Source organism: Lissotriton helveticus, chromosome 4_1 (genome assembly GCF_964261635.1).
Source record: "Lissotriton helveticus chromosome 4_1, aLisHel1.1, whole genome shotgun sequence".
Classification (NCBI taxonomy): Eukaryota; Metazoa; Chordata; class Amphibia; order Caudata; family Salamandridae; genus Lissotriton; species Lissotriton helveticus.
This window is the reverse complement of record NC_136063.1, coordinates 1,387,833,141-1,387,847,809: the sequence shown is the minus strand read 5'-3', so window position 1 is coordinate 1,387,847,809 and position 14,669 is coordinate 1,387,833,141. Positions and strand designations below refer to the sequence as shown.

The 14,669-nt window shown below is 48.0% G+C and overlaps 1 long non-coding RNA gene across 1 annotated transcript in view; it reads right to left on the bottom strand.

Moving 5' to 3' along the window:
* Positions 1–236: 236 nt before the first annotated feature.
* The window catches only part of LOC144827525 (uncharacterized), a 30,430-nt gene continuing 15,997 nt past the window's right edge, over positions 237–14,669 (bottom strand). The window contains exons 2-4 of the long non-coding RNA XR_013610233.1: positions 1,225–1,321; positions 1,059–1,124; positions 237–516 (exon numbers count right to left, since the gene is read on the bottom strand). This is a non-coding gene — a long non-coding RNA (uncharacterized LOC144827525). The remainder of the gene's footprint in view (positions 517–1,058; positions 1,125–1,224; positions 1,322–14,669) is intronic.

Here is a 14,669-nt window from a genome sequence, read left to right as displayed (position 1 = left end):
TAGCCGGGGATATGGGGGAAGTGGCGATGTTGCCGTCTGTGCTGGGTTCAGCCAGGTTTCAGCAAGGAACGGTAGCCTGGTGTGTGGTTGTGCAGCAGGTCCCAGATCCTTTGTGGCATATTCGGTGTGAGGTGAGTAAAGAGACCAATAGCAAGCTTCTGTATAACCACATACAAATATTCTAGGTTCAATAAGGAAGTAACCACAATTCATACCATACAGAGGATGAGCACTCAATATTGAAAAAATATATAATTTTGTTTATTTTAATTTCAAATGTATTTTTTTAGTTCATTTGATTAGATTTTTTACAAAAAGACAACATCATCAATGGAAAAATACATGGTGTAAAGTGATAGTATAACAAGATTATTTAATCAAATTAAAGCAATCAAACTCAATTCCTAATCCTTGACCGATTAGATGGGGGTTGGCAGGGGATGAAAACTTGATAGGGGCAAGCGGTAGATGAAAACTACACGCGTTTCGACTCTACTGCCTTCATCAGGAAACCGTCTATTGCAAAAAAAAAGATATAAAACATAGGACAACACAGTGGTTACATACTAACAATATATATACACCTAGAATATTCATTATTCATGAATAACTTTAACCAAACAGTTTAATAAAGAATGATTATAATAACAGCAAACAACAGCAAGTTTTAGTAAGAAACATTTAATTATTCTTGTAATGAAATTCATTATTCCAAAAACATTTCATAATTATAGTGATGAATTTACTTATTCAATCTTATTAGATCATTTGTACTATTGATAAACAGGCAATTTTTAAAGGAAGCAAAATAGGGGATTTCTACATACAACATTTTACTTCGACAAAACATGTTACACAAAAAATGGTAAAATAAGGGAAGAATTAGAGCGCAAATTGATAAAGACAAAAAATAAGACGTAGAAGATAAGAAATGGGGGCCCAAATTTTTTACTAGAAAAAATAATATAGGGACCGATGTCTGTTTTAAATTAAATGCTCAGCATTAAATATATGTCTAACAATATCCTCGTAAAGCCTATTAAATGGGCAACACTTACTCAGATTGTTGAAAACTTGAACGGCGATCGAATATGAGTGTCCGTTGCCCTACTAGGTACCGAATGCTAAATAATACAAGACATAAATGTGCGATAGGTTACTCTAAGCTGATAGGGGCTTAACTATATAATACTTGAAAATGTTGATAATATCTCATACACTCACTTCATACGGAGGAATCTCTCATTCCTACTAGTGGCTCTAAATCATGGCAAGGAACACAGTCCATTATAAATGGGGGGGGCGACTCGATGCTTTAGAGCTGTATATAAGACAGAATAAACAATAATGTTCTCTATTAGTTTATGGTTTTTGGGCAATACCTATAGACAATGATGTACTTTCTGGAGCTGTATATAAAACACACAATATTTTAGTGACCTTTTTGTTAATTTAGGTATATGGGGTGTGAGGAGCATGGATGATAGGGTAGTACGCTGTCAGGTTGGTGGGAGGTGAGTGTGTGAGAGGCTGGGTTCTGTTGCTGTTGGTGCAAGTGTGGTGGTCAGTGAGTGTTGTAGGAAGTGAACTAACGGGTGGCACACAATGCCTCTTCAGTGGTGTGTAGTGTGACGCAGCAGCAGCAGCAGCAGCAGCAGCAGAGCAAGCGGTGGGTGGGGCTGAGAGCCCAGAGGGTTGCAATGCAGTTTCTGTGTGTGGGTCGCAGCTAGGGTCCGTGGTGCAGGGCATGGCTATGTCATGTACAGATGCAGATGGGTGTGCTCTCAATGTGTTCACATGGCACCCGCCAATAAGTAGGTCCTGGGAGGAGAGAGGGAAAGAGAAAGGAGATCAGGGGGTGATTGGTAGAGCTGGGAGAGGGCACAGGAAGAGAAAGAGCTGGGACAGCACAGAAGGCAGGAAACGGGTAAGAAGCAGACAGCAGCAGAGGGGGGAAGAGCTGGTGAAGACCGCAAGAAGAAGTGTGGGGGGAGAACACAGAGCAAGAAAGGATCCAAAAGTTACATAAACAGCAGCAAAAAGCAACAGTGGAACAGAGAGAAAGCAGAAAAAGTGGCAACAATTACAAAATTGCAGAAATTAGCAGAAAAAGAGTTAACAGGTAAAAAATAGAAGCTGTCAGAATAAGAATGTTAGACCAGGCATCCATGGCGTGGTTCTTCCCTCCTGTTTTTCTGACTTTGTTTTTGCATTGTGTTTGGGCTGTTCGGGTCTACCCCAGGAGTGGCATATATTTATTAAAAAGGAATATTTGGCCCTGGCAAATGGTTTACATTGCCAGGTCGACACAGCAGTTTAAAACTGAACACGCAGGTTGCTATGGCAGGCCTGAGACAAGTCTAAAAGGCTTCTTAACCCCGTCCATGCTCATGACGGAACGGTTCCATCATGAGCGTCGGTTGGCCTGTGCTCATGACGAAACCGTTCCGTCATGAGCCCGTTGGCTCATTAGAACGCTCAGCACAGCGCGAGAATTCGAGCCGCGCTGAAGCGGGTAAGTGGGTGGCACAATGAGTGCTGCATGACCACTAGTAGCCTTTAATTTATAGGCCCTGGCACTTTCAGTAACACTTTACTAGGGACTTGGGAGTAAATAAATAGGCCAATTGGATGTAAGCGAATTCTACCATATTTTAAGAAGCGAGCCTAAGCCCTTTAGCACTGGTTATCAGTGGTAAGGTAAACAGAATCCAAGCTTCACACATGCCTGTAAGTAAAGCCTGACTTCTCTGCACAAGCTACCACAGGGTTGATCGCAGGCTAATTTGGGGTCTGCTTGTGACTTTACCGTGACTAGAATTGTGGTTGCTGTGAAGAGTACAACTGGAAAATGGCAGAAACGAGCAGATAAAGAGTGAGATGAACAACAGAAGGTAGCAGTAATGAGTTAGAGTGGGAAAACAGGCAGCAAAGAGCACAGATCAGATAAGCAGAAGCAGTGGCAAAACCAAGAAAGACAGAGTTAAAGGCGAAGACAAACCTAACAAAGAGAGGCAGCAAGGAGAGCGAGAAAATAGAGAGAGCGACACAGGAGGAGAAGAAAGGTGGGATCCTCAAGCACAAGAGCAGGTTCATTATGGACCTTTAATCAAGGTAGCTATGGTTTACCAATCACTGCACATCTTACAAAATACAGTACTGTGCTCATCAGTATTACAACAAACAGTGATAGTGGAACAAATGCTGCCATAATATCATACCACGCTACTTAGAGGTGACAAAATAGCTTCCGCCAAGAAGGTCTCTGCTATTCACAATGATAAATAATGGATATTGGAGCACTTATGTTGCTGTCTAGTTAGGTTTGAAATCAAGTAGTCCACAAGAACGGGGGTGTGGTCTGGCTGTGTGGCAAGATGATATTTACAACAAGGGGTGGTGAGGGACAGAGTCTCTGAATTAAGCAGAATACTCTCACCCAGTCAAGAGATCTGGGCTAGATCCAACACCGTTTTTTAGCTCATTGCACCATCCCAGTTTCAGAACCTGGCTGTATGCAAATTAGTCTGTCCCTGGCCCAGTGCATCATGGGAACAGGGCAGACCAGACTACAAAAGCCAATTCTTACACTGGGAAGGAAACAAGCTTCCGGGGACCGGTTTCTGGCATTACATCCGTCTTCGGCCCGGCTTGCTTGAATCCTGATGGTGCAATGAGCAAGGGACTCATGTCTGAGTATACCCTTCCACGCTTAGGGTGGACAAAAATATTTACAACAAGGGGTGGTGAGGGACAGAGTCTCTGAATTAAGCAGAATACTCTCACCCAGTCAAGAGATCTGGGCTAGATCCGACACCGTTTTTTAGCTCATTGCACCATCCCAGTTTCAGAACCTGGCTGTATGCAAATTAGTCTGTCCCTGGCCCAGTGCATCATGGGAACAGGGCAGACCAGACTACAAAAGCCAATTCTTACACTGGGAAGGAAACAAGCTTCCGGGGACCAGTTTCTGGCAATACAGCCGTCTTCGGCCCGGCTTGCTTGAATCCTGATGGTGCAATGAGCAAGGGACTCATGTCTGAGTATACCCTTCCACGCTTAGGGTGGACAAAAATATTTACAACAAGGGGTGGTGAGGGACAGAGTCTCTGAATTAAGCAGAATACTCTCACCCAGTCAAGAGATCTGGGCTAGATCCAACACCGTTTTTTAGCTCATTGCACCATCCCAGTTCCAGAACCTGGCTGTATGCAAATTAGTCTGTCCCTGGCCCAGTGCATCATGGGAACAGGGCAGACCAGACTACAAAAGCCAATTCTTACACTGGGAAGGAAACAAGCTTCCGGGGACCGGTTTCTGGCATTACAGCCGTCTTCGGCCCGGCTTGCTTGAATCCTGATGGTGCAATGAGCAAGGGACTCATGTCTGAGTATACCCTTCCACGCTTAGGGTGGACAAAAATATTTACAACAAGGGGTGGTGAGGGACAGAGTCTCTGAATTAAGCAGAATACTCTCACCCAGTCAAGAGATCTGGGCTAGATCCAACACCGTTTTTTAGCTCATTGCACCATCCCAGTTTCAGAACCTGGCTGTATGCAAATTAGTCTGTCCCTGGCCCAGTGCATCATGGGAACAGGGCAGACCAGACTACAAAAGCCAATTCTTACACTGGGAAGGAAACAAGCTTCCGGGGACCAGTTTCTGGCAATACAGCCGTCTTCGGCCCGGCTTGCTTGAATCCTGATGGTGCAATGAGCAAGGGACTCATGTCTGAGTATACCCTTCCACGCTTAGGGTGGACAAAAATATTTACAACAAGGGGTGGTGAGGGACAGAGTCTCTGAATTAAGCAGAATACTCTCACCCAGTCAAGAGATCTGGGCTAGATCCAACACCGTTTTTTAGCTCATTGCACCATCCCAGTTCCAGAACCTGGCTGTATGCAAATTAGTCTGTCCCTGGCCCAGTGCATCATGGGAACAGGGCAGACCAGACTACAAAAGCCAATTCTTACACTGGGAAGGAAACAAGCTTCCGGGGACCGGTTTCTGGCATTACAGCCGTCTTCGGCCCGGCTTGCTTGAATCCTGATGGTGCAATGAGCAAGGGACTCATGTCTGAGTATACCCTTCCACGCTTAGGGTGGACAAAAATATTTACAACAAGGGGTGGTGAGGGACAGAGTCTCTGAATTAAGCAGAATACTCTCACCCAGTCAAGAGATCTGGGCTAGATCCAACACCGTTTTTTAGCTCATTGCACCCTTTTGTAGTCTGGTCTGCCCTGTTCCCATGATGCACTGGGCCAGGGACAGACTAATTTGCATACAGCCAGGTTCTGAAACTGGGATGGTGCAATGAGCTAAAAAACGGTGTTGGATCTAGCCCTGATCTCTTGACTGGGTGAGAGTACTCTGCTTAATTCAGAGACTCTGTCCATCACCACCCCTTGTTGTAAATTATTTTGTCCACCCTAAGCGTGGAAGGGTATACTCAGATGTGAGTCCCTTGCTCATTGCATCATCAGGATTCAAGCAAGCCGGGCCGAAGACGCCTGAAATGGCAGAAACCGGTCCCCGGAAGCTTGTTTCCTTCCCAGTGTAAGAATTGGCTTTTGTAGTCTGGTCTGCCCTGTTCCCATGATGCACTGGGCCAGGGACAGACTAATTTGCATACAGCCAGGTTCTGAAACTGGGATGGTGCAATGAGCTAAAAAACGGTGTTGGATCTAGCCCTGATCTCTTGACTGGGTGAGAGTACTCTGCTTAATTCAGAGACTCTGTCCATCACCACCCCTTGTTGTAAATTATTTTGTCCACCCTAAGCGTGGAAGGGTATACTCAGATGTGAGTCCCTTGCTCATTGCACCATCAGGATTCAAGCAAGCCGGGCCGAAGACGCCTGAAATGGCAGAAACCGGTCCCCGGAAGCTTGTTTCCTTCCCAGTGTAAGAATTGGCTTTTGTAGTCTGGTCTGCCCTGTTCCCATGATGCACTGGGCCAGGGACAGACTAATTTGCATACAGCCAGGTTCTGAAACTGGGATGGTGCAATGAGCTAAAAAACGGTGTTGGATCTAGCCCTGATCTCTTGACTGGGTGAGAGTACTCTGCTTAATTCAGAGACTCTGTCCATCACCACCCCTTGTTGTAAATTATTTTGTCCACCCTAAGCGTGGAAGGGTATACTCAGATGTGAGTCCCTTGCTCATTGCACCATCAGGATTCAAGCAAGCCGGGCCGAAGACGCCTGAAATGGCAGAAACCGGTCCCCGGAAGCTTGTTTCCTTCCCAGTGTAAGAATTGGCTTTTGTAGTCTGGTCTGCCCTGTTCCCATGATGCACTGGGCCAGGGACAGACTAATTTGCATACAGCCAGGTTCTGAAACTGGGATGGTGCAATGAGCTAAAAAACGGTGTTGGATCTAGCCCTGATCTCTTGACTGGGTGAGAGTACTCTGCTTAATTCAGAGACTCTGTCCATCACCACCCCTTGTTGTAAATTATTTTGTCCACCCTAAGCGTGGAAGGGTATACTCAGATGTGAGTCCCTTGCTCATTGCACCATCAGGATTCAAGCAAGCCGGGCCGAAGACGCCTGAAATGGCAGAAACCGGTCCCCGGAAGCTTGTTTCCTTCCCAGTGTAAGAATTGGCTTTTGTAGTCTGGTCTGCCCTGTTCCCATGATGCACTGGGCCAGGGACAGACTAATTTGCATACAGCCAGGTTCTGAAACTGGGATGGTGCAATGAGCTAAAAAACGGTGTTGGATCTAGCCCTGATCTCTTGACTGGGTGAGAGTACTCTGCTTAATTCAGAGACTCTGTCCATCACCACCCCTTGTTGTAAATTATTTTGTCCACTCTAAGCGTGGAAGGGTATACTCAGATGTGAGTCCCTTGCTCATTGCACCATCAGGATTCAAGCAAGCCGGGCCGAAGACGCCTGAAATGGCAGAAACCGGTCCCCGGAAGCTTGTTTCCTTCCCAGTGTAAGAATTGGCTTTTGTAGTCTGGTCTGCCCTGTTCCCATGATGCACTGGGCCAGGGACAGACTAATTTGCATACAGCCAGGTTCTGAAACTGGGATGGTGCAATGAGCTAAAAAACGGTGTTGGATCTAGCCCTGATCTCTTGACTGGGTGAGAGTACTCTGCTTAATTCAGAGACTCTGTCCATCACCACCCCTTGTTGTAAATTATTTTGTCCACCCTAAGCGTGGAAGGGTATACTCAGATGTGAGTCCCTTGCTCATTGCACCATCAGGATTCAAGCAAGCCGGGCCGAAGACGCCTGAAATGGCAGAAACCGGTCCCCGGAAGCTTGTTTCCTTCCCAGTGTAAGAATTGGCTTTTGTAGTCTGGTCTGCCCTGTTCCCATGATGCACTGGGCCAGGGACAGACTAATTTGCATACAGCCAGGTTCTGAAACTGGGATGGTGCAATGAGCTAAAAAACGGTGTTGGATCTAGCCCTGATCTCTTGACTGGGTGAGAGTACTCTGCTTAATTCAGAGACTCTGTCCATCACCACCCCTTGTTGTAAATTATTTTGTCCACCCTAAGCGTGGAAGGGTATACTCAGATGTGAGTCCCTTGCTCATTGCACCATCAGGATTCAAGCAAGCCGGGCCGAAGACGCCTGAAATGGCAGAAACCGGTCCCCGGAAGCTTGTTTCCTTCCCAGTGTAAGAATTGGCTTTTGTAGTCTGGTCTGCCCTGTTCCCATGATGCACTGGGCCAGGGACAGACTAATTTGCATACAGCCAGGTTCTGAAACTGGGATGGTGCAATGAGCTAAAAAACGGTGTTGGATCTAGCCCTGATCTCTTGACTGGGTGAGAGTACTCTGCTTAATTCAGAGACTCTGTCCATCACCACCCCTTGTTGTAAATTATTTTGTCCACCCTAAGCGTGGAAGGGTATACTCAGATGTGAGTCCCTTGCTCATTGCACCATCAGGATTCAAGCAAGCCGGGCCGAAGACGCCTGAAATGGCAGAAACCGGTCCCCGGAAGCTTGTTTCCTTCCCAGTGTAAGAATTGGCTTTTGTAGTCTGGTCTGCCCTTTTCCCATGATGCACTGGGCCAGGGACAGACTAATTTGCATACAGCCAGGTTCTGAAACTGGGATGGTGCAATGAGCTAAAAAACGGTGTTGGATCTAGCCCTGATCTCTTGACTGGGTGAGAGTACTCTGCTTAATTCAGAGACTCTGTCCATCACCACCCCTTGTTGTAAATTATTTTGTCCACCCTAAGCGTGGAAGGGTATACTCAGATGTGAGTCCCTTGCTCATTGCACCATCAGGATTCAAGCAAGCCGGGCCGAAGACGCCTGAAATGGCAGAAACCGGTCCCCGGAAGCTTGTTTCCTTCCCAGTGTAAGAATTGGCTTTTGTAGTCTGGTCTGCCCTGTTCCCATGATGCACTGGGCCAGGGACAGACTAATTTGCATACAGCCAGGTTCTGAAACTGGGATGGTGCAATGAGCTAAAAAACGGTGTTGGATCTAGCCCTGATCTCTTGACTGGGTGAGAGTACTCTGCTTAATTCAGAGACTCTGTCCATCACCACCCCTTGTTGTAAATTATTTTGTCCACCCTAAGCGTGGAAGGGTATACTCAGATGTGAGTCCCTTGCTCATTGCACCATCAGGATTCAAGCAAGCCGGGCCGAAGACGCCTGAAATGGCAGAAACCGGTCCCCGGAAGCTTGTTTCCTTCCCAGTGTAAGAATTGGCTTTTGTAGTCTGGTCTGCCCTGTTCCCATGATGCACTGGGCCAGGGACAGACTAATTTGCATACAGCCAGGTTCTGAAACTGGGATGGTGCAATGAGCTAAAAAACGGTGTTGGATCTAGCCCTGATCTCTTGACTGGGTGAGAGTACTCTGCTTAATTCAGAGACTCTGTCCATCACCACCCCTTGTTGTAAATTATTTTGTCCACCCTAAGCGTGGAAGGGTATACTCAGATGTGAGTCCCTTGCTCATTGCACCATCAGGATTCAAGCAAGCCGGGCCGAAGACGCCTGAAATGGCAGAAACCGGTCCCCGGAAGCTTGTTTCCTTCCCAGTGTAAGAATTGGCTTTTGTAGTCTGGTCTGCCCTGTTCCCATGATGCACTGGGCCAGGGACAGACTAATTTGCATACAGCCAGGTTCTGAAACTGGGATGGTGCAATGAGCTAAAAAACGGTGTTGGATCTAGCCCTGATCTCTTGACTGGGTGAGAGTACTCTGCTTAATTCAGAGACTCTGTCCATCACCACCCCTTGTTGTAAATTATTTTGTCCACCCTAAGCGTGGAAGGGTATACTCAGATGTGAGTCCCTTGCTCATTGCACCATCAGGATTCAAGCAAGCCGGGCCGAAGACGCCTGAAATGGCAGAAACCGGTCCCCGGAAGCTTGTTTCCTTCCCAGTGTAAGAATTGGCTTTTGTAGTCTGGTCTGCCCTGTTCCCATGATGCACTGGGCCAGGGACAGACTAATTTGCATACAGCCAGGTTCTGAAACTGGGATGGTGCAATGAGCTAAAAACGGTGTTGGATCTAGCCCTGATCTCTTGACTGGGTGAGAGTACTCTGCTTAATTCAGAGACTCTGTCCATCACCACCCCTTGTTGTAAATTATTTTGTCCACCCTAAGCGTGGAAGGGTATACTCAGATGTGAGTCCCTTGCTCATTGCACCATCAGGATTCAAGCAAGCCGGGCCGAAGACGCCTGAAATGGCAGAAACCGGTCCCCGGAAGCTTGTTTCCTTCCCAGTGTAAGAATTGGCTTTTGTAGTCTGGTCTGCCCTGTTCCCATGATGCACTGGGCCAGGGACAGACTAATTTGCATACAGCCAGGTTCTGAAACTGGGATGGTGCAATGAGCTAAAAAACGGTGTTGGATCTAGCCCTGATCTCTTGACTGGGTGAGAGTACTCTGCTTAATTCAGAGACTCTGTCCATCACCACCCCTTGTTGTAAATTATTTTGTCCACCCTAAGCGTGGAAGGGTATACTCAGATGTGAGTCCCTTGCTCATTGCACCATCAGGATTCAAGCAAGCCGGGCCGAAGACGCCTGAAATGGCAGAAACCGGTCCCCGGAAGCTTGTTTCCTTCCCAGTGTAAGAATTGGCTTTTGTAGTCTGGTCTGCCCTGTTCCCATGATGCACTGGGCCAGGGACAGACTAATTTGCATACAGCCAGGTTCTGAAACTGGGATGGTGCAATGAGCTAAAAAACGGTGTTGGATCTAGCCCTGATCTCTTGACTGGGTGAGAGTACTCTGCTTAATTCAGAGACTCTGTCCATCACCACCCCTTGTTGTAAATTATTGTGTGGCAAGATGGGCGCTTGCTGAGCGAGCTCTGCCAGCCGAGTAATTAATCCTCACAAAATTCGTACACATGAGGGTCATCACGATGGATTGAGTGCCTCTGTGGTTCGCCTAGAGCATACCGCTTCCAACAAGCCCATTGAGTGGACAGCTGGTAACTTCTGTGGTGCTCGGGAGGCCTTGGAAGCTGCACGGCCTGCTTGCTGTGGCTGGGGATTGTGTGCAACGTGCCGGGTGGCGGATGGCGTATAGCCCGGCCTCCTGCCAGCTTGAGTCCTGCTGTGGGGGTGCAAAGCTGCAGCAGTCCACCTCGCTATTGAAGCGATGCCTGGCGGGTAGCGCATTTGCAATATCAACGTGGCTGTACCGGCACCGGAGATTGCTGAGGCCCAGTGGGGCGGCGAGAGGGCCCAGATATCGTGTAGACAATACGGGGGCGCAGCAACCATTGGCTGGGGTCGATCGGACCCATCAGACACTCACCGCTGGGGCGTCCCTGGGTCTGAGGTGCCCCTGTGTGCATTTGACCTGCCTGACTGCTGCTCTCCCTTTCTGCCCGACAATCCGCCCAGCTCCAGGCAGCCCTGCAGCACCACACCCAGGATGCCGCGGCCCAAGTTAAAAAACACCCGACTTGGGAATAGAGGCGGACTTCTGGGGGCTGGGCCCGCTCTGGTGGCAATAATACTCATGAACTCTATGGTGAGCGCCGTGGATTGATGCCTGAGCCTCGGAGCCTTTTTGGAAAATGCAGCTGTGTGAATTGCCTCAAGATTAGGCGGCCGCCATATTGACTTCAGGCAACGGCGGGGCAGTGCTTGCGACAACACCATGGTGGACTAAGGGACTGGAGGCTCTCCCTGGGTAAGGAGAGCGGGGTAGGTGCGCCAGTCATCTACTCTGTTCGGGCTGCCCCTTACATCAGATAGCAACAACAACCAACATTGGTGAGGGGAGGCCAGATCTAGCTACCTCGTGCCCTGAAGACCTGATGCATTGGGCAAAGCACTGGGACAATTGCCTGGCAAGACCAGAGTCTGGGAGCCAGTGAAGTGCGCTTGGAGAGTGTGGGGCGGCGCAGTTGAGTGGCCACGACCCGAGAGAGACAGTGTGCATTATTTCAGAGGTGCATCTGCCCGTGGCCCATAATAATGCTGGTCTATAATTCAGGCACCGCAGCCCACTGCGTGTGTTGGAGAGTGCACCCGCGGGCTCTGACAAGGGTCTTGGTACTGCGAGTCCGGACAGTGCTAAAGGTATATCGTCATGCAAAAGGGTTGCGGTTGCGCAGGTTTTTCATTATGGGAAAGCAGAACACAAAACAACCTAAGTTAACCTTCGAAAATAGAAGAGCCACTAGAACCACGGAACAGCACCAGGGTGAGAGTTCGGGAAGCCGACCAGAATCGCAAGTAGAAGATCACGGGGAAAACTTGCGTACACTGATGCTGGCAATGCGTTCTAGCCTCCGCACAATCGACACCAAGTTTGACGCCCTTACGTTTCAACTGGATGCCATTAAAAAACAGGTGGGAACACACAAAATGAGGCTAGACGCATTGGACAAGAGTAACTCGGACTTCCACAAGTTCCAAGTGGAAACTAAAAAACAGCTCTTGCACATGGACAAAATACTGGGCCAATCCAAAAATTAGGATTTGGAGGCCGTTCCTGTCGGAACAACCTACGAATCACGGGAATTCCAGAGACATCGGCCATATCAAAATTGGGGCGCTATGTGGCTGACCTGCTCCACGAACTGTTTGATCCTAACCTATCCAGGGTGTTTGTGGTCGAGCGCGCTCACCGCACCCTCTGTCCAAAACCACAGGTGGGGGCAACGCCTCGACCTCTCCTGGCTCGCATCCTGAACTATCAGGACCAGAACCTCATTCTACGGTTGGCCAGGTAAATGTGGACCATCACACACAATGGAAATACCTCTTCTTTAACCTGGACTTTACACCTGCTGTACAGGCAGCACACAGAGAATTCCTGCCTGATAAACGGATTCTGCTCCAGGCCAAAATCCTCTACTCACTGTTATATCCAGCTAAACTTAAGGTGTCCTATGAAGGCTCCGCTCATTTTTTTACAGACGCAAAATCTGCACTGAAATTTGCTAAGCACCTTGGGGGAAAGGAGAAGCGGGTGCAGGGTCCGGGTGCCAAGGAGTCAGCTGGAAACAGGCTAAGTGACAATGACTGATTTGTGCATGGTTAACTTCCTTTATTCTTCACTGATGTCTACTTCTGTACATTCTTTGTATGGCATACACTCACAATTGATGTTACGTTCATACATTTGGTTTACACAATGTTGGCGGCGGACTGTTCGTGGAACTGCAAAATGTGTGATTTTACAAGGTTTTTTGACCCTCTGCTTTATTCTTGGCCACCCTGTTTCATGTAGGGGAGTATGCCGGCGACAAAACGCCCCTCAGGGATATTTCCCACTGGTTGGTTTGTCCTCCTCAGAGCACAAGACAGAGTAGTACATGTTAAAGGGGGAGGGTACTTCACAACCTGATTGGGGGGATGGAGTGGGTGGTGGGAGGGGGGGAATGTTACTGTTTTTTTGTTAGCCAGCTTAATATCTTACTGTCTAGAATACCCTGCTTTGGTATTGTGGTATACATCTCTTACATATTCATTGTATATGATAGGTTGGTTTCATATTCAACGCATTTTCGTATGGCATTTCATTGCTTCTAGTCTGGCGAAAGTGCATGGTACCCTGTCTGTCGGATCTCATTGGACCGCAATGGGCTTGCTATGACGAGTCTCAACTTTTTAACCTGGATCATCCGGGGATTAAATTATCATAGGAAGGTGCGCCTGGTTCACTCTTATCAAATTAGACACCACATTGACATATGCCTGTTGCAGGAAACGCACTTGAACACCTCACCATCCACTAGATTACAACATAGATGCTGGGGGCATGTCTTTTCATCTATCAATTCTAGTTATTCCCGAGGGGTGGCGGTGCTGGTCAGGAGGGAACTGGACTGGAAAGAAATCAAATCCCACATAGACACAGAGGGTAGGTACATTATACTACTGGGCGTCCTGGGCGGGACCCGGGTAGTTATAGTGGCAGTATATGGCCCCAACGTTGACAACCCACCGTTTTTCCAGGAGGTTTGGGCCAGAGTGCGAGCGATGGAGTGTGATACCATAATCTGGGGGAGATTTCAATGTGATCTCAGATGACACTCTGGACAGGAAAGGTCAGTCCTGTTTCTTCCACCCCAATGCACGTGTGGCACTAAATGCCGTTATCTCCGGAAGGCACCTGTATATCAGAGTTTCATAAGGCCTGGTCCAGGCTAGATTTCTGGTTGGTGTCAAGAGATGTGGCGACCTGGACGATTGCAGTTTCACATTTCTCCAGGTTACTATCGGACCATGCGCCAAGCCTACTGCGACTGGAGTTACCAGCCGCCCATCCAGAATATTCAGCTGGCGGCTCCCCCCACATGCTTTGCTAGATGAAGCATTTAAGGAGGAGAAGACATAATGGACTACTTTGCTCACAACGAGGGCTCGGTCTCCACGCAGGCCTCCCTATGGGAGGCCTTTAAAGTGGTCATCAGAGGGCAGTGTATTCACGACAAGCAGGGGCCTGAAAGCCATACAGAACACCCTTGAATCATTAGAGAAACAGAATAAGGTGCTGGAAGCACAGTTTTACACTACAGATGATCCCAAATTGGTAGCACAGTTGAAGGAGAAACTGCTAGAATTTGAAGAGGAGGCCCAGCGCGAAGTCAATTTATTAGGCAAATACTCACAAGCCAGGAGATATAGTGAGGGGGGACAAACCTGGGAGAACCCTGGCGAACATGCTTCGAGCCCCACGCACAACAGCATATGTCTCGGTGGTCAATGGTGACCCCCCTTAAGTCATTAGAGGACCACAAGTGATCCTAAAACAATTTACCACATTTTACGCTACACTATACACATCTACACATGGCCATATGCAAGAAAATGTACAGCCATTCCTAGACTCACTGGAGCTGCTCTGGCTGGGATGTGAGACAGGGAATATACTAGGTGTTCCTTTTGAGGTGGAAGACGTAATAAAGGTGATTAGAAGCCTTCCATTGGATACAGTCCTGGGATCGGAAGGGTTAACTACAGCTTTTTATAAAATGTATGCTGAAGAGCTGGCACCACACCTAATAGCACTGTACGAAGAGGCCAAGACCACAGGAATTTTACCGCCCTCCATGCGTGAGGCCATTATTATCATCCTGCTTAAACCAGGGAAACCCGGGGACGAACGGGATTCTTACCGGCCGCTATCATTGATTAACATGGACATCAACATTTTGGCTAAGCTGGTGGGCAATCGGCTGCAACCCCTCCTCCCGCTAA